The sequence below is a fragment of the Odocoileus virginianus genome, chromosome 3 (assembly GCF_023699985.2).
Source record: "Odocoileus virginianus isolate 20LAN1187 ecotype Illinois chromosome 3, Ovbor_1.2, whole genome shotgun sequence".
Classification (NCBI taxonomy): domain Eukaryota; kingdom Metazoa; phylum Chordata; class Mammalia; order Artiodactyla; family Cervidae; genus Odocoileus; species Odocoileus virginianus.
Genome location: NC_069676.1, coordinates 6,765,395 through 6,784,530, shown reverse-complemented (window position 1 = coordinate 6,784,530; position 19,136 = coordinate 6,765,395).

Below are 19,136 nucleotides of genomic sequence, written 5' to 3'. Positions count from 1 at the left end.
TAGATATTCTGACAGCTGCACAAGGAGGAACTTGTGCCATCATTCATACTCAACGCTGCACATATATACCTGATATGAGCACTAATGTTACTCATTTTACTAAACACATGAACAAAATGATTGGGGCTATGGATACTCCTGAAGCCTCAATTGCCTCACTTTGAGAGATGTTAACTAGTTCCCCATGGTGGAAAACTATCTTAATTACAATAATTCTGATTGTTTTGTTTTTGCTGTTTGCTCCCTGCATCTGTAACTGTGTAACTGGATTTGTTTCTAGTCGCATGAAAGCTTTTAAGTTACAAATGGTTGCTCAAACTCCTGCTATCACTGCAGCTTCTCCAGACTACTATTTGGGGCCCCTGGATCAAAGACATCTTCACTATGAGGATTAGGAGAATATGTTGCCTCACCAATTTAGGGACAATGCCCCTTGTCAGCTCGGAAGCAGTTATGGAATGATAACGACGCCCCTTTTCCCTAGGCAACATAATTCTTCTAGAAGAACAGGGGGGAATGAGAGGGTAACAGGCAGGAAGGCCAGGGGTCTCCAAATGGAAAAAAGAGGCTGCAGGTGCCAGACATTTTTATCTCTCTTAAGTGATAGGAAGAAACAAACCAGTGATATGTCTTTCCTTCTCTATACAAATTTAAAAGGAGGTTTCTCTCAACATGCTGTGTGGCCATGACACCTGGTCTCACCTGAAGCTAACTACTCTCAAACCTCGAGTTAACCAATACATTTCTTCTTCGTATGGAAATGTTGTCTTAAGCTATGTTAATGAACCCCAGACTCTATCTTCAAGTTGGTTCTGCCAAACAGCCTAAATTACTTACTCAGTTATTGTTCCCCTAATCTATGTAAATGAAACTATTTGTTGGTATTCTGCCCTTCTGAATCGTTTTATGGCCAGGGATGAATTATCTGGTGCCATTCTAAATTTCATGACATGCCTTTCTTTTCAGTAACAGATTGTGAGTGACTATATAACATACAGCTAAAAGACTGGGGGGAGAGCGGGGTACTCTTTTGCCCCCTTCTGATGCCTATGTCTGAAACTTTCTCTATCTCCTTTATACTTTAATAAAACTTTATTACACAAAAGCTCTGAGCAATCCAGCCTCGTCTCTGGCCCCGGATTGAATTCGTCTCCTCCGGAGGCCAAGAATCCCGCGTCTAATTGTTCAGCAACAACCTTTCAACGTTTATACAACCTTTCTGTGTTTCCTGTCTAGAGAAGATCCTTTAACATTTGTTGAAGAGCTTGTTTGGTGGTGCTGAATTCTCTCAGCTTTTGCTTGTCTGTAAAGCTTTTGAATTCTCCTTCATGTCTGAATGAGATCCTTGCTGGGTACAGTAATCTAGGTTGCAGGTTATTCTCTTTCATTATTTAAGTATGTCCTGCCATTCCCTTCTGGCCTGGAGGGTTTCTGTTGATAGATCAGCTGTTATCCTTATGGGAATGCCTTTGTGTGTTATTTGTTGTTTCTCCCTTAATGCTTTTAATATTTGCTCTTTGTGTTTGGTCTTTGTTAGTTTGATTAATATGTGTCTTGGGGTGTTTTGTCTTGGGTTTATCTTGATTGGAACTCTCTGGGTTTCTTGGACTTGGGTGGCTATTTCCTTCCCCATTTAGGGAAATTTTCAGCTATTATCTCCTCGAGTATTTTCTCATGGCCTTTCTTTTTGTCTTCTTCTTCTGGGACTCCTATGATTCGAATGTTGGGGCGTTTCACATTGTCCCAGAGGTCCCTGAGGTTGTCCTCATTTCTTTTGATTCTTTTTTCTTTTTTCCTCTCTGCTTCATTTATTTCCACCATTTTATCTTCTACCTCACTTACCCTATCTTCTGTCTCCGTTATTCTACTCTTGGTTCCCTCCAGAGTGTTTTTTATCTCATTTATTGCATTATTCATTTTTAGTTGATTCTTTTTTATTTCTTCTAGGTCTTTATTAAACATTTCTTGCATCTTTTCAATCTTTGTCTCCAGGCTTTTTATCTGTAACTCCATTTTGTTTTCAAGATTTTGCATCATTTTTATTATCATTATTCTAAATTCTTTTTCGGGTAGATTCCCTATTTCCTCCTCTTTTGTTTGACTTGGTGGGCATTTTTCATGTTCCTTTACCTGTTGAGTATTTCTCTGCCTTTTCATCTTGTTTAGATTGCTGTGTCTGGAGTGGGCTTTCTGCATTCTTGTGGTCTGTGGTTCCTTTTTAATGTGGAGGTTTCACCCTGTGGGTGGGGTTGGACGATTGGCTTGTCAAGGTTTCCTGGTTAGGGAAGCTTGCGCCAGTGTTCTGGTGCATGAAACTGGATTTCTTCTCTCTGGAGTGCAATGGAGTGTCCAGTAATGAGTTTTGCGATGGGTCTATGTGTTAGGTGTGACCTTGGGCAGCCTGTATGTTGCTGTTCAGGGCTGTGTTCCTGCATTGCTGGAGAATTTGCGTGGTATGTCTTGCTCTAAAACTTATTGGCTCTTGGGTGGTGGTTGGTTTCAGTGTAGGTATGGAGGCTTTTGGATGGTCTCTTTTTACTTAATGTTCCGTGTAGTCAGGAGTTTTCTGGTATTCTCAGGTTTTGTGCTTAAGTCTCCTGCCTCTGGATTTCACTTTTATTCTTCCAGCAGTCTCAAGACTTCTTCAACTATAAAGCACTGATAATAAAACTTCTAGGTTAATGGTGAAAAGATTCCCCAGCATGAAGAACACCGAGAGAGGTTCACAGAGTTACATGAAGAAGAGGAGAGGGAGGAGGAAGATAGAGATGAGCAGGAGGAGAAAAGGGGGGCTCAAGAGGAGAGAGACAGATCTACACAGTTCTGTGTTCCCAAAGTGTTCTCCGTAGCCCAGACACCCACAGAGATTCACAGAATTGGATTGGGAAGAGAAGGGGAAGGGAGGAAATAGAGGTGTTCTGAGGTAGAAAACGGAGAGTCAAAAGTGGGAGAGAGTAATCAACACACTCCTGAATAAAAATGGGAACTGAATATTGGATTCTTAAATGTCCACAATTTATATCATATACTGAAAAACAAAGATTAAAAATCTAGAGTAGAGGTTAGACTCTTAAAAATACTATATTAAAAACAAAAACCAAAACACACACAAAAAAATCTTAGAAATATATATGAAGTTCAGTTTAAAAATAGGGCTTCTCTTTTTTCTTTTTTGTAAGGTTATAGTGTAATGAAAATGAAAATGAAGGAGTAGTAGAGGAGTAATAGAGGACTTTAAAAGGAAATAAGAGAAAAAGAAAAATAGAAAAAAGAGAAAAACGAATAAAAAGAAAACAAAAACAAGAAAAAAAATTTCCTAATTAAAAAAATCGTAAAAATCTACGAAAATGAAAGTTAAGGAGTAATGGGGGAGTAATAGGGAATTTTAAAAGAAAATAAAAGAGAAAAAATAAAAAAGAAAAAAATTTTTTTTTTTTTACTTAGAAAAAAAGTAAAAATATATCTAGGAATTTCTCTGAAGCTGTTGTGGTCATTGTGGGTTTGGTTAAGTTTCAGATAGTTCCTCAATCCAGCTTACACTTCTTGATATCTACAGGCCCCTTCCAGTGTAGTCGGTGTTATCTACAGGGATTTTAATCTGTTGCACCAGTTCCCTTTATTTATTTGGCTTCTGTTTGCTGGTCTCTTCCGTGCCTAATTTCCGCCCTGACACAGGCAGGCAGAGGTGGACTCTTATTCAGGTTGCTAGTTCCGTCGTGTTGCGGGAGGGGCTAGTGCTGCTTTCCCCATCTACGCTGCTCAGGCTCCCAGCTGCTATATATGGAGCGTGCCCTGCGCTGCGCGCAGTTCCAGCCCTCGGATGTTCCACAAAAGTGCAGAACAAAAAGCTGCGCCTGCTTTTTGTGCCTTCCCCATCAGAGCGGCTCAGGCAGCCAGGAGCTTGACGGGCGCACTCTCCCCAGGTGAGGCGCACCTTCTGCCCTCCGCGTCCCCAGCCCCAGTCCCTGCCCGCGCCGGTAGGGTGTCTGCACCCTGTGTCTCACCACGACCCTCCCAGCGGGTGTCAACCATCCAGAATCTCAGGAGGTCTTTGATTAGAAACTGGAGGCCTGTTTGCAGTGCGGTAGGGGATGCGGTCCTTGGGGCCGAGCCTGCCCCTTTCCCCTCCCTCCTGCCTCCAGCCTCCAGTGGGGCTGGGTCGGTCCACAGTCTGTGAGCTCTTCTCTGGACTTGCTCGGTCCCTTTGTTCTGCGAACGGCCGGCAGTGTGTTCGGGCTGGTTAATTTTCTCTCTCTCTCTTTTGCTGTCCCAGTTTAAGTTGGTAACTCACAAAAGCTCCCTCCAATTGTCCTCAGGGCACTCAGGCCTGGTCCTTACCCTAAGCAATGCGACCCGCTCCTCTCCATTCCGCCCCCACTTGCTGGTGGCGGATGCGGGCGTCTGGGGTACGTTTCTGCTGGGAGTTGCTTTAAGGCACGTAATCTGTGGTTTTATTTATTGTTCCCCTCCCAGTCAGGTTGCCCTCCGAGATTCAAAAACTTTCCCCAGACCCGCCAGTGTGAGAGTTTCCTGGTGTTTGGAAACTCCCTCTATTAAGACTCCCTTCCCAGGACAGATCTCCGTCCTAAGCTCTTTTGTCTCTCTTTTTATCTTTTATATTTTGTCCTACCTCCTTCGAAGACAATGGGTCACTTTTCTGGGTGCCTGATGACCTCAGCTAGCGATCAGAAGTTGTTTTGTGAAGTTTGCTCTGCGTTCAGTTATTCTTTTGATGAATTTGTAGGAGAGAAAGTGGTCTCCCCGTCCTATTCCTCTGCCATCTTCAAGAAAATGTCTTAATATTGTATTTTTAAGAGTCTAACCTCTACTCTAGATTTTTAATCTTTGTTTTTCAGTATATGATATAAATTGTGGACATTTAAGAATCCAATATTCAGTTCCCATTTTTATTCAGGAGTGTGTTGATTACTCTCTCCCACTTTTGACTCTCCGTTTTCTACCTCAGAACACCTCTATTTCCTCCCTTCCCCTTCTCTTCCCAATCCAATTCTGTGAATCTCTGTGGGTGTCTGGGCTACGGAGAACACTTTGGGAACACAGAACTGTGTAGATCTGTCTCTCTCCTCTTGAGCCCCCCTTTTCTCCTCCTGCTCATCTCTATCTTCCTCCTCCCTCTCCTCTTCTTCATGTAACTCTGTGAACCTCTCTCGGTGTTCTTCATGCTGGGGAATCTTTTCACCATTAACCTAGAAGTTTTATTATCAGTGCTTTATAGTTGAAGAAGTCTTGAGACTGCTGGAAGAATAAAAGTGAAATCCAGAGGCAGGAGACTTAAGCACAAAACCTGAGAATACCAGAAAACTCCTGACTACATGGAACATTAAGTAAAAAGAGACCATCCAAAAGCCTCCATACCTACACTGAAACCAACCACCACCCAAGAGCCAATAAGTTTTAGAGCAAGACATACCACGCAAATTCTCCAGCAATGCAGGAACACAGCCCTGAACAGCAACATACAGGCTGCCCAAGGTCACACCTAACACATAGACCCATCGCAAAACTCATTACTGGACACTCCATTGCACTCCAGAGAGAAGAAATCCAGTTTCATGCACCAGAACACTGGCGCAAGCTTCCCTAACCAGGAAACCTTGACAAGCCAATCGTCCAACCCCACCCACAGGGTGAAACCTCCACATTAAAAAGGAACCACAGACCACAAGAATGCAGAAAGCCCACTCCAGACACAGCAATCTAAACAAGATGAAAAGGCAGAGAAATACTCAACAGGTAAAGGAACATGAAAAATGCCCACCAAGTCAAACAAAAGAGGAGGAAATAGGGAATCTACCCGAAAAAGAATTTAGAATAATGATAATAAAAATGATGCAAAATCTTGAAAACAAAATGGAGTTACAGATAAAAAGCCTGGAGACAAAGATTGAAAAGATGCAAGAAATGTTTAATAAAGACCTAGAAGAAATAAAAAAGAATCAACTAAAAATGAATAATGCAATAAATGAGATAAAAAACACTCTGGAGGGAACCAAGAGTAGAATAACGGAGACAGAAGATAGGGTAAGTGAGGTAGAAGATAAAATGGTGGAAATAAATGAAGCAGAGAGGAAAAAAGAAAAAAGAATCAAAAGAAATGAGGACAACCTCAGGGACCTCTGGGACAATGTGAAACGCCCCAACATTCGAATCATAGGAGTCCCAGAAGAAGAAGACAAAAAGAAAGGCCATGAGAAAATACTCGAGGAGATAATAGCTGAAAATTTCCCTAAATGGGGAAGGAAATAGCCACCCAAGTCCAAGAAACCCAGAGAGTCCCAAACAGGATAAACCCAAGGCAAAACACCCCGACACATATTAATCAAACTAGCAAAGATCAAACACAAAGAGCAAATATTAAAAGCATTAAGGGAGAAACAACAAATAACACACAAAGGCATTCCCATAAGGATAACAGCTGATCTATCAACAGAAACCCTCCAGGCCAGAAGGGAATGGCAGGACAAACTTAAAGTGATAAAAGAGAATAACCTACTGCCCAGATTACTGTACCCAGCAAGGATCTCATTCAGATATGAAGGAGAATTTAAAAGCTTTACAGACAAGCAAAAGCTGAGAGAATTCAGCACCACCAAACAAGCTCTTCAACAAATGTTAAAGGATCTTCTCTAGACGGGAAACAGAGAAAGGTGGTATAAACGTGAACCCCAAACAAAGTAAACAACAAAGTAAATGGCAATGGGACCATATCTATCAATAATTACCTTAAATGTAAATGGGTTGAATGCCCCAACCAAATGACAAAGACTGGCTTAATGGATACAAAAACAAGACCTATATATATGCTGTCTACAAGAGACCCACCTCAAAAGAAGGGACACATATAGGCTAAAAGTGAAGGGCTGGAAAAAAATATTTCACGCAAACGGAGACCAAAAGAAAGCAGGAGTCACAATACTCATATCAGATAAAATTGACTTTCAAATAAAGGCTGTGAAAAGAGACAAAGAAAGACACTACATAATGATCAAAGGATCAATCCAAGAGGAAGATATAACAATTATAAATATATATGCACCCAACATAGGAGCTCCACAATATGTACGGCAAACACTAACGAGTATGAAAGAGGAAATTAATAGTAACACAAAAATAGTGGGAGACTTTAATACCCCACTCACAACTATGGTTAGATCAACTAAACAGAAAATTAACAAGGAAACACAAACTTTAAATGACACAATGGACCAGCTAGACCCAATTGATACCTATAGGACATTTCACCCCTAAACAATCAAAAACACCCTTTTCTCAAGTGCACACGGAACCTTCTCCAGAATAGATCACATCCTGGGCCATAAATGTAGCTTTGGTAAATCCAAAAAAATTGAAATCATTCCAGTCATCTTTTCTGACCACAGTGCAGTAAGATTAGATCTCAATTACAGGGAAAAAAATTATTAAAAACCAAACATATGGAGGATATATAACACTCTTCTGAATAACCAACAAATCATAGAAGAAATCAAAAAAGAAATCAAAATATGCATAGAAATGAATGAAAGTGAAAACACAACAACCTAAAACCTATGGGACACTGTAAAAGCAGTGCTAAGGGGAAGGTTCTTAGTATTATAGGCTTACATGAAGAAACAAGAAAAAAGTCAAATAAATAACCTAACTCTACACCTAAAGCAACTAGAGAAGGAAGAAATGAAGAACCACAGGGTTAGTAGAACAAAAGAAATCTTAAAAATTAGGGCAGAAATAAATGCAAAAGAAACTAAAGAGACCATAGCAAAAATCAACAAAGCTAAAAGCTGGTTTTTTGAAAAAATAAACAAAATTGACAAATCGTTAGCAAGACTCATTAAGAAACAGGGAGAAGAACCAAATTCCCAAAATTAGAAATGAAAATGGAGAGATCACAATAGACAACACTGAAATACAAAGGATCATAAGAGACTACTACCAGCAGCTCTATGCCAATAAGATGGACAACTTGGAAGAAATGGACAAATTCTTAGAAAAGTATAACTTTCCAAAACTGAACCAGAAAGAAATAGAAGATCTTAACAGAGCCATCACAAGCAAGGAAATCGAAACTGTAACCAGAAATCTTCCAGCAAACAAAAGCCCAAGACCAGATGGCTTCACAGCTGAATTCTACCAAAAATTTAGAGAAGAGCTAACACCTATCTTATTCAAACTCTTCCAGAAAATTGCAGAAGAAGGTAAACTTCCAAACTCATTCTATCAGGCCGCCATCACCTTAATTCCAAAACCAGACAAAGATGCCACAAAAAAAGAAAACTACAGGCCAATATCACTGATGAACATAGATGCAAAAATCCTTAACAAAATTCTAGTAAACAGAATCCAACAACATATTAAAAAAATCATACACCATGACCAAGTGGGCTTTATTCCAGGAATGCAAGGATTCTTTAATATCTGCAAATCACTCAATGTAATACACCACATTATCAAATTGAAAGATAAAAACCATATGATTATCTCAATAGGTGCAGAGATAGCATTTGACTAAATTCAACACTGATTTATGATTAAAACTCTCCAGAAAGCAGGAATAGAAGGAACATACCTCAACATAATGAAAGCTATATATGACAAACCCACAGCAAGCATTACCCTCAATGGTGAAAAACTGAAAGCATTTCCCCTGAAATCAGCAACAAGACAAGGGTGCCCACTCTCACCACTGCTATTCAACATAGTGTTGGAAGTGTTGGCCACAGCAATCAGAGCAAAAAAGAAGTAAAAAGAATCCAGATAGGGAAAGAAGAAGTGACACTCTCGCTGTTGGCAGATGACATGATTCTCTACATAGAAAACCCTAAGGACTCTACCAGCAAATTACTAGAGCTAATCAATGAATATAGTAAAGTTGCAGGATATAAAATTAAAGCACAGAAATCCCTTGCATTCCTATACACTAACAATGAGAAAACAGAAAGAGAAATTAAGGAAATAATACCATTTACCATTGCAACAAAAAGAATAAAATACTTAATAGTACACTTACCTAAAGAAACAAAAGACCTATACATAGAAAACTATAAAACACTGATGAAAGACATCAAAGAGGACACAAACAGATGGAGAAACATACTGCGTTCATGGATTGGAAGAATCAATATTGTCAAAGTGGCTATTCCACCCAAAGTAATCTATAGATTCAATGCAATCTCTATCAAGCTACCAACAGTATTTTTCACAGAGCTAGAACAAATAATTTCACAATTTGTATGGAAATACAAAAAAACCTCGAATAGCCAAAGTAATCTTGAGAAAGAAGAATGCAACTGGAGGAAATCAACCTGCCTGACTTCAGGCTCTACTACAAAGCCACAGTCATCAAGACAGTATGGTACTGGCACAAAGACAGAAATATAGATCAATGGAACAGAATAGAAAGCCCAGAGATAAATCCACGAACCTATGCACACCTTATCTTTGACAAAGGAGGGAAGGATATACAATGGAAAAATGACAACCTCTTTAACAAGTGGTGCTGGGAAAACTGGTCAACCACCTGTAAAAGAATGAAACTAGAACACTTTCTAACACCATACACAAAAATAAACTCAAAATGGATTAAAGATCTAAATGTAAGACCAGAAACTATAAAACTCCTAGAGGAGAACATAGGCAAAACACTCTCCAACGTAAATCACAGCAGGATCCTCTATGACGCACCTCCCAGAATATTGGAAATAAAAGCAAAAATAAACAAATGGGACCTAATGAAACTTAAAAGCTTTTGCACAACAAAGGAAACTATAAGCAAGGTGAAAAGACAGCCCTCAGATTGGGAGAAAATAATAGCAAATGAAGCAACTGACAAAGGATTAATCTCAAAAATATACAAGCAACTCCTGAAGCTCAACTCAGAAAAATAAATGACCCAATCAAAAAACGGGCCAAAGAACTAAACAGACATTTCTCCAAAGAAGACATACAGATGGCACAAAAACACATGAAAAGATGCTCAACATCACTCATTATCAGAGAATTGCAAGTCAAAACCACAGTGAGGTACCATTACATGCCAGTCACGATGGCTGCTATCCAAAAGTCTACAAGCAATAAATGCTGGAGAGGGTGTGGAGAAAAGGGAACCCTCTTACAGTGTTGTTGGGAATGCAAACTAGTACAGCCGCTATGGAGAACAGTGTGGAAATTTCTTAAGAAACTGGAAATACTGCCATATGACCCAGCAATACCACTTCTGGGCATACACACTGAGAAAACCAGATCTGAAAGAGACACATGCACCCCAATGTTCATCGCAGCACTGTTTATAATAGCCAGGACATGGAAGCAACTTAGATGCCCATCATCAGACGAATGGATAAGGAAGCTGTGGTACATATGCACTATGGAATATTACTCAGCCATTAAAAAGAATTCATTTGAATTAGTTCTAATGAGATGGATGAAACTGGAGCCCATTATACAGAGTGAAGTAAGCCAGAAAGATAAAGACCAATACAGTATACTAACGCATATATATGGAATTTAGAAAGATGGTAATGATAGCCCTATATGCAAAACAGAAAAAGAGGCACAGATGTACAGAACAAAATTTTGCACTCTGTGGGAGAAGGCGAGGGTGGGATGTTTCGAGAGGATAGCATAAAAACATGTATATTATCTAGCATGAAGCAAATCACCAGCCCAGGCTGGATGCATGAGACAAGTGCTCTGACCTGGTGCACTGGGAAGACCCAGGGGACTCGGGTGGAGAGGGAGGTGGGAGGGGGGATCGGGATGGGATTACTTATAAATCCATGGCTGATTCACATCAATGTATGGGAAAAACCACTACAAACTGTAAAGTAATTATCCTCCAACTAATAAAAATAAATGAAAAAAAAAGAAATGATAGAAAGAATACATGGAAGAACTGTATAAAAAAGATCTTAATGATCTGGATAACTATGATGGTGTGGTTAGTCACCCAGAGCCAGATATTCTGGAGGGTGAAGTCAAGTGGGCCTTAAGAAGCACTGCTGTTAATAAAGGTAATGGATGTGATTAAATTCCAGCAGAACTATTCAAATCCCTAAAGAATGATGCCATCAATGTTTAGCATTCAATATGTTAGCAAACCTGGAAGCCCCAGCAGTGGCCACAGGACTGGAAAAGGTCAATTCTCAACACAATTTCCAAGAAAGGTATTATCAAAGAATGTGCTAGCCATCGGACAATTGCACTCATCTCCCCTGCTAGTAAGGTCTTGTTTAAAATCTTGCATGCTAGGCTTCAGCATTATGTGAACCAAGAACTACCAGATGTCCAAGCTGGGTTTAGAAAAGGAAGAGGAACTAGAGATCAAATTGCCAATATCTTCTAGATTATAGAAAAAGCAAGGGAATTCAGAAAAACATCTATGTGTTTCATCGATTATGCTAAGCCTTTGACTGTGTGGATCATGGTAAACTGTGGAAAGCTCTTAGAGAGATGGGACTACTAGACCATCTTACCTGTCTCCTGAGAAACCTGTAGGCAGGTCAAGAAGCAACAGTTCGAACCCTGTATGGAACAACTGATTGGTTCAAGATTGAGAAAGGAGTACAGCGGGGCTGTCTGCTGTCACCCTGTTTGTTTAACCTATATGCTGAGCACATAATGAGAAATGCTGGGCTGGATGAGTTACAAGCTGGAATCAAGATAGGCAGGAGAGACAACAACACCAGATATGCAGATGATATCACTCTAACGACAGAAATCGAAGAGGAACTAAAGAGCCTCTTGATGAGGGTGAATGAGGAGCATGAAAGATCAGGCTTAGAATTGATGCCTTCAAACTGTGCTGCTGGAGAAGGCTTTGAAAGTCCCCTGGACAGCACGGAGATCAAACCAGTAAATCCTAAAGGAAATCAACACTGAATAATCACTGGAAGGACTTAGGCTGAAACTGAAGCTCCAGTATTTTGGTCATCTGATGCGAACAGATGATCCTTTAGAAAACTTCCTGAGGCTGGGAAAGATTGAGGGCAGAAGGAGAAGAGAACATCAGAGGCTGAGATGTCTGGAAAGCATCACCAATGCAATGAACATGACCTTGGGCAAACTTCAGGTGATGGTGAGGGATAGGGAGGCCTGGCGTGCTGCAGTCCATGGGGTCACAAAGAGTTGGATAGTACTGGGTGACTGAACAACAACAAATTTCACTTTTTATGATGCATGATAGTTGAAAATGGCATTTGAAAACATTTTCCAATTGTTTATTGCTAGTGTACAGCAGAGTTGGCATTCCTTTTCTGTAAAGACTCATGTAGTAAATATTTCAGGCTTTAATACAGTCCATATTTAAAATTTTCTCCTCTTCCCCCACTCCTTTACAATCCTTTTAAAATATAAAACAATATTTTGTGTATTTATCTTAGAAAGATAGGCCATAGCACAGATCTGGTCCATAGACTATGGTTTACTGACATGTAGAATATAGAAATAGTGAAAGTGAAAGTCGCTCAGTCGTGTCCGATTCTTTGTGACCCCATGGGCTGTACAGTCCATAGAATTCTCCAGGCCAGAATACTGGAGTGGGTATCCTTTACCTTCTCCAGGGGATCTTTCCAACCCAGGGATTGAACCCAGGTCTTCTGCATTACAGGCGGATTCTTTACCAGCTGAGCCACAAGGGAAGCCCAAGGATATTGGAGTGGGAGGCCTATCCCTTCTTCAGTAAATCCTCCTGACCCAGTAATCGAACCTGCATTGCAGGCAGATTCTTTACCAACTGAGCTATCGGGGAAGCCTAAGAAATAGACTTAATTTTGGGGGGGTACACTGACCATGAATCATTCCGTGGATATTCCAGGTATATTGACAATGGATCATTCCTGTTGGAATACAAATAATGTTGCTATTACCTCAGCTTTGAAAAAAAAAAAAAAAAAAAAAACCTCTCCTTGATGCAGTTTTACTACCAGTTAATACAGTATTTCTTTCTGCCACCATGGAGCTAACCCCTTCAAAGAGTTATTTATACTTGGGGGGTCAAATGTTTCCTTCCCACTTAAAAGCTTTCTCTTTTCACTAAGGGCTGTGATATGAATGAATGAGAAGAGGAGGAGAGAGGCCTGGGGGCCATAGATTTGCAGATGGTGCTGCACCTGTGAGTTTAATTGTTGGTACACACCCAGCCCTGGTCCATCCACTGGCTGCTATTGGGGTGGGGGAAATATCCTTTCCTCTTCTGAGTGTGTTGGAGGCTGCTGGAGGACATGGAAATAACAAGTTCTAAGACATCTGGAACGTGTGTGAGTGGCTGTGGCTGTGTATGTTTGGCCCTGTGCATGCATGTGTTATGGTGTGTGTATATGAGTGTATGCATTTAATCATCTGCATGGGTAGATACATATATTTATGTGTACATATGAACATGTGTGTTGTTGTACATAGCTTTTTGGTGTGCCTAAGAGTGTGTATGCAATTTTAAGGGCACGTAGGTGTATGTAGTTCTGCTTTTGTGTATCTTTGTGCACACAGTGTGTATGCAAATGTGATTGTGTATGCAATTGTGTTTCAAGTGTGGGTGTACATGTGTGTATGTGTGTAAATGTGTGAATGTATGTGTCTTAAAGTAACTGAACTATGTGTAAATATGTGTGCACCAACTAGGCTGTATTCCTGACAACAACTGTTGTGGGTGGTCTCTTCCTCTGTCACCAGACCTCAGCTGTGTGGTGCAGGCAGGATATCTGGAAAAGTAATGCTTTTGAAGGAAGGAGCCCTGTCTAAGAATTGGTGGATGCAGGTCTCTGCTGTCCCCCAAAGGAACTGAGCCCCATGTGCCCAGAGTGTGAGCTTCTTGATGAAGCCACCTTTTCCTTCTGCCTTCCCTTCCCAGCCTCACTTCCAAAGTGCCTTACTGGCCTTTCCTGGCATCACTTTTCAAAGAAACAACTCACATTAACCCTTGCTAGGGTCATTAGCAAATTAGTTGCCTTTCAATCCTTGAATCAAGGTCTGCTTTCAAAGGATGCAAACTAAGAAACACACAGACTTACTTCTCCAATTGCCAAGGGCCTGTTGAAAAGTGAAAGTATTAGTCACTCAGTCATGTCTGACTCTGTAACTCCATGGACTGTAGTCCACCAGGCTCCTCTGTCCATGGAATTCTCCAGGCAAGAAAACTGGAATGGATAACTATTCCCTTCTCCAGGGAACCTTCCCGACCCAAGGATTGAAACTGGGTATCCTGCATTGCAGGCAGATTCTTTACCTTCTGAGTCAACAGGGAAACCCCAAAGGCTTGTTATTATTCTTTTTTTTACTGAGAAGGAATGTGAAGTTCAGAGAGGGCACATCAGTTGCTCAAGCTCACACAGCTGGAAAATGGCCAAGACCAGCTTTGATCTAGAGCCCTCTGACCCCAACCCCAGTGCTTGGTCTTCTCCTAGGAGATTCTACCCTGCTAAGGTCAGAGGGAATGAGCAGGGGATGTTCACATCTGCAAGATAACTGATGTCTCTACAAGGGCGACCTATGGCTCACGGCTGGTGCCAAAATCCTCATTCCGTTGTGAAATCAGGAAACAATGGCAGTTATTAAAGCTTGGTGCTGACTGTGAGTCTAGTATGTTATAAGCGATTAACTCTTTTAAATGCATTTGATTTTCACAACTAACTTGAAAATACCCTCAATTTTTAGGCAAGAAAATTGAGGCACAGAAAGATAAAGAGAGCTACCCAGATTAACTTAGCTGGTCCTGATTTGAACCTTGGCACTTCGAGTCCTTTATCTGAACCAGTTACTTTCTGGCTTTTCACAGTTTGTAAATATTAACACCTGCTGCGTGCCAGTCATGGCACTAAGCGTTTACTCAGTATGGTACTATGCATGACATTAAGCTTTTTCCTTTTAAAAATATAGTTTTTGTAATTACATGGATTAGTAATTGTAGTGAAAAGTGCTTTGCAGGTTTCATCTAAGGAAAGGAAACAGTTGTTTAAAGGTAGGCATTTAACAGAACCAAGGAGATCAAACCAGTCAATCCTAAAGGAAATCAGTCCTGAATATTCACTGGAAGGACTGATGCTGAAGCTGAAGCTCCAATACTTTGCCCACCTGATGCAAAGAGCCGACTCATTAGAAAAGACTCTGATGCTGGGAAAGATTGAGGGCAGGAGGAGAAGGGAATGACCGAGGGTGAGAGGATTGGATGGCATCACGGACCCGGCGGACATGAATGTGAGCAAGCTCTGGGGGATAGTGAAGGTAAGGGAAGTCTGGTGTGCCATAGTTCATGGGGTCACAGAGAGTCAGACATCACTTAGTGACTGAACAACAACGGAAATATTGTTCCTTCTACTTCACCCTCCCATTCCAGGATATGGGGATAATAATTCATTTTGTGTGTGTGCCTACACAAACAGGGACACTCACATAACTGGTTTGCTGAGATGTCTGAGGTGTCCTATCCCTTTGGGGAATGCTGGTTGCTTCCAGGGACCTCAGAGGGACTACCTGAGGGTGGATTTACATAGGGGCCATTTACAAGGTACAGGCTGTGTAAACAAGAAATGTTGCTCACTGTCTGGTTCTACAAGGTAAAATCATTAGCCACTGCAGTTGCCAACTCAGGACAGACAAGAGGGTGAGGCACTGTGTACATGGAAAAGGAGGCAAAATTGCCTTTAGATAGTTTCAGATAAAATTTGTATGAACCTGAATTTTTGTATCTTGCCATACTCAGAACACTACTAAAATTATTAACTAAGAAATCTGTTCCTCATGACCTTCTCCCATGATGCATATTGGACTGCATATTCCCTTAGCCGAAGTCATATGTATGCTGACCTCCCTGGAGCAGTTCCTCGGAGCTCTGTGAGAAACTGTATCCTGGGCTATTGCTGGGAACCAACACACGAGACCCCACCCATGACAAGGTCATGAGGAGAAGACCTCAAGGGCAAGGCGGATTAGGTTTTCAGGGATTCCGAAAAGTTGCCCCCAGCTCTCACCTTAAAGATGATATCTGTCTTTCTGATGCTTGCTTCAATAGACTACTCCCTAATTTCTGTGACACAGGCAGAAGGCCTTCCCCAATCTCTTTCCAAATAAGAATCAGTTTAGAACTTTAATCAATAAGTTTCCCAGGTGGTGGTATTTTATGAGATTATCCAGGGTGAAAGGAGTGTTTTAGTTTAAACTCCTTTGCTGGTATTTATTTTGTTTGGCAAATGCGTTTACGCCCTTAGTACTAATATGCATGATTGCTTATAATACCCTAATCATAAAACACCATAAAGAACCTGATCACATAAAGGCCCTAATAGGCACAGAGTCCTTTGGGGGTGAGGAAGCCCTATTGGAGAACATAAAAATATTATTCTAAAAGTGGTTATAGTTAAAGATATAGAAAAATAAGAGTTTAAAATTGTTAATTTTAACCAGGAATGCTAAACAGGGTCTGCCTCACTGGAGCTGCAGTCTTTGTGTGGTAAACCTTTTAGATAAATTTAACTCATAACTTCTGCAAAAGGACTGACCTTTGTGTTCATTAAAGAATAGATTATGGAAAACAGCTTTGCATTCACCTAGGTCATAAAATGTAAATAGGCCCCAAGGCCAGAAGATAATGTACAAGACCCTCATAAACAAAGAAGTATGCAGAAAACACCCTGGTTTTGTGAAGAACAAGCTGATGTAATGTTAAACTATCTTCCCCTTAGAAATGTACTAATTTAGGGTATAAAAGCCAAGGTAAATGGACTTTAGAAAGATGGTAACGATAACCCTATGTGCAAAACAGAAAAAGAGACTCAGATGTATGGAACAGACTTGTGGACTCTGGGAGAAGGCGAGGGTGGGATGTTTCAGGAGAACAACATTGAAACATGTATATTATCTAGGGTGAAACAGATCACCAGCCCAGGTTGGATACATGAGACAAGTGCTCGGGCCTGGTGCACTGGGAAGACCCAGAGGGATCGGGTGGAGAGGGAGGTGGGAGGGGGGACTGGGATGGGGAGTACATGTAAATCCATGGCTAATTCATTTCAATGTATAACAAAAACTACTGTAATGATGTAAAGTAATTAGCCTCCAACTAATAAAAATTAAAAAAAAAAAATTTTGGCACTCTGAAAAAAAAAAAAAAAAAAAGCCAAGGTAAAAAATAAAGCATTGCCAGACTCTGCCAGACTCTACTACACCCCCGTCTGGTCATTCTCTCTCTCTCTCTCTCTCTCTCTCTCTCTCTCTCTCTCTTTCTCTCTCTCTCTCCCTTGCAGACTTGGCCCTATCAAGGCTGGTCTCATGTGTCTTCTCTCTCTCTTGCAGATGCCGTTCATCCTGAGAGTAGCCCCTGGATCCTGCCGAGGCTGGACCCCGGCAGGCTATAGTCCTCAGTAGGGTCTCCGAATCAAACTGAAACTCACTGCTCTTACGTCATGTATTTTTTATTTCAGTTGACAACAGGAGCAAGGGGAACCATCAGGTGCAGCACTCTGGGAGCTAGCATCAGCTGGGAGCTAACACCACCCCCAGCCCAGGGCGTAGCTGATCCTGAAACCCAGAGAGATGAGCTGAAGCTGAAAGCAGCAGTGGCCATTGGAGAGGATGGATGTCAATCCTCTAACCTCCTGATTGCCTGCAGGGCCTTCCACTGACCAAATGTCATCTCCTTTCTCTACCCAGAGAGGCTGCAAGTAGGTGGCTAAAAACTCCTGCTATAACAGGGAAGAACTGACATGACTCGACATTGGATCTATTCCTTTGACTCTAACATTTGTGCTAGGTTGGTGTGCCTAGTCATGCTGGCTCTGCATCTTTGTCAAATATGTTGCCTAGAGCCCGAAATATATGGGCTTCCTAGGTGGTTCAGCAGTAAAGAACCCACCTGCCAATGCAGGAGATGTGGGTTTAATCCCTGGGTTGAGAAAATTCACTGGTGAAGGAAATGACAACCCACTCCACTATTCTTGCCTGGGAAATCCCATGGACAGAGAAGCCTGGCAGGCTATGGTCCATGGGGTGGCAAAAGAATCGGACACAGCTTAGCGACTAAACAACAACAACAACAAATAGCCTGAAATATGCATGATAGCACTTTCTCAAGACTCTACCTCCCAGCTTGACTTTTAAAGTCAAAACCCTTTGCATTCATATAGCAATGAAAAGTTGCAGAACAGAAAATAACACCACACTGGGGGTTTTAGGATCCTCCACCCGAATCTCCCAGCCAGTGTTGAGGAGAAGGAGGTTTGGGGTCTCCCCAGCATCCTACCAGTGTCAGGACACTACCCCCACTCTCCTGCTCAGAATTTCTGCCAGGAATCCCATCCCTCAAGCTCTCTTACAGCTTAGAACACCCCCACAAGGCAGGGGGTGAGTAACAGGACAGGATTGAGTAACGGCCAGGAGGGAAGCACCAGATCCACTGGGTGGTTTACTCTGGATGTGGTAAGATGATCCACCTAATGATATAAGGACCTCCAGGTATCTCTCCATCGGAGTCACCATATTGCCTGAAATTCCACCTGTATAAATGTATTAATGGGGCATTGTCCCTTATGAGTAGGGGCGGAACAGCATGGCAGAGGGACAAGACTCAGGCTTGGTGGTTTGATACACCCGAGTGCCTTTCAGATGGGCAACTTAGGCTAGAGGCTTGTTCTCTTTGAACCTCACTTTGTTCTTCTCTTAAAATACATATCTTCCTTCCTGCCATCATGTGGGTCCCTCTGCCTGATCCCAGAGTGCTGGCCTGGAGCCCTGAGGGGAAGGTGATGCATTGTCTTGCTGGCAGAACATCCTGCACACAGTGGGATTACTTTATGTAGAGCACCTGACTCACAGTAGGTATGCTTTATGTAGGACACCTGATGCACACTGGGCATGTATACATGGAACACTCAGCATACAGAAGCAGTGTCTTACACAGAGCGCCCAACACACGGTATGTGTTCCTTGCGCAGAGTAGGTGTGCCTTATGTAGAGGCCCTGGCATGTCATAGGCATGACATGTGACTTGTGCACAGTCCACAGCACATAGCAGGTGTGCTTTGTGTACAACCCCTGGCATACAGTAGGCAGGATTTATGCAGAGTCCTTGGCACGCAGTAAATGCATTTTCTGTAGCCCACCTGGAACACAGCAACCATGCTTTATGCAGAGTT